The 1,794-nt window shown below is 47.5% G+C and overlaps 1 pseudogene; it reads left to right on the forward strand.

Annotated features, from left to right (window-relative positions):
* Positions 1-7: 7 nt before the first annotated feature.
* On the forward strand, positions 8-1,705 carry LOC116380686 (general transcription factor II-I repeat domain-containing protein 2-like; annotated as a pseudogene).
* The last annotated feature ends 89 nt before the right edge of the window (positions 1,706-1,794 follow it).

A 1,794-nucleotide genomic window follows, 5' to 3' on the forward strand; every position in this document is an offset into this window, starting at 1 on the left:
ACAGTATATGTTCGCGGATGTAAAGGGCAAAGCTGTGTGTCTTCTGTGCGGAGACAGTGTGGCTGTAATGAAAGAATACAACATAAGAAGGCACTATGAAACGAAGCACCAAGACAGATACAAGCATCTGGACACGACACAAAGGCTACAGAAGGTAGAGGAGTTAAAAAGAAGTCTGGTGTCACAGCAGGCTATGTTCACTAAAGCCAAATCACAGAGCGAGGCTGCTGTTAAGGCCAGTGTTATTGTGGCAGCAGAGGTTGCAAAATCAGCCCGGCCCTTTACCGAGGGGCAATTTGTCAAAAACTGCATGATTAAAGTTTGCGACGCCGTGTGCCCAGAAAAAAGGCAAGCATTTTTAAATGTGAGCCTAAGCCGAAACACCGTTGCCGAAACTCCAACAACAGCTTGTGGGAAAGGGAAAAGATTTCTTGGCATACTCCGTTGCTGCGGATGAGAGCACCGACACTTCTGATACTGCCCAGCTGTCAATCATCCGTGGAGTGGACTCAAGCCTGTGCGTAACAGAAGAGTTTTTGGGATTACACCCAATGCATGGCAGAACTACGGGGAAAGATCTCTTTGAAGAGGTGTCCAGATGTGTAGATAGAATGGGCTGCCGTGAGATAAACTTGTGGGACTGACAACAGATGGAGCGCCTGCGATGTGCGGTCAAAAGAGTGGATTGGTGGGGAGGATCCGAGGAAAGATGAAGGAGGAAAACGTCACAAGTGAGTTGACAGCTTATCACTGCATCGTACACCAGGAGTCGTTGTGTGGCAAAGCCTTGAAAATGGAACATGTGATGAGCATCATAACATTAGCGGCTAACTTTATCAGAGCCAAAGGTTTAAATCACCGCCAGTTCAAGTCTTTTCTGGAGGAGTTAAGTACAGAATATGGTGACTTGCCCTATCACTCAGAGGTGCGATGGCTAAGCCAGGGAAAGGTGCTGGAAAGATTTTTCCAGTTGCGTGAGGAGATCTGTGAGTTCATGGAAAGCAAAGGGAAAGGCACAACAGAGCTCCGAAATAAAATGTGTCTGTGTGACATCACGAGCCACCTGAATGCGCTCAACCTGCAGCTTCAGGGGCGGGGCCGGGTCATCACTGACATGTACGCTACAGTGAGGGCTTTTAAAACCAAGCTGCGCCTGTGGAAGACGCAGATGCTGCAGGAAAACTTGAGCCATTTTCCGCACTGCCAAACAATGAAAGAGCAGGTCGCTGCATTCCCAACTACACAGTTTGCTGAAAAACTCGGCATACTTGGTGCTGACTTCACACGGCGATTTGCCGATTTTGAAGCCCAACAAAGCAGGTTTGAACTGCTCAGTAATCCATTTGCAGCTGACGTGGAAAATGCACCATCAAACCTCCAAATGGAGCTGATTGAGCTCCAATCTAATGACACACTGAAGGCAAAATATGAGTCTGTGGGCGCTGCAGAGTTTCCACGTTTCATCCCCGACACAATGCCCCAGCTGCGCTCCCAGGCTGCTCAAACGCTCTCTATGTTTGGCAGCACATACTTGTGTGAACAACTATTCTCTTTGATGAAGATAAACAAAACTTCACACAGGACACGTCTTACTGATGCGCACCTTCACTCAATCCTGAGGATTTCCTCAGCTCAGAGCCTGACCCCAGACATTAATGAACTTGTATCCAAGATGAGACACGAAGTGTCTGGCTCAGACCAGTGAGCATCACAGAGCAGCAAACGGTGCTTTGACGCATTTTCAGTTTTTCATTTTTGCATTTTTTTTCTCTTGCTACTACAGGACATTTGATT

Source organism: Anarrhichthys ocellatus, unplaced genomic scaffold (assembly GCF_004355925.1).
Source record: "Anarrhichthys ocellatus isolate YVR2014 unplaced genomic scaffold, GSC_Weel_1.0 scaffold8349, whole genome shotgun sequence".
Classification (NCBI taxonomy): Eukaryota; Metazoa; Chordata; class Actinopteri; order Perciformes; family Anarhichadidae; genus Anarrhichthys; species Anarrhichthys ocellatus.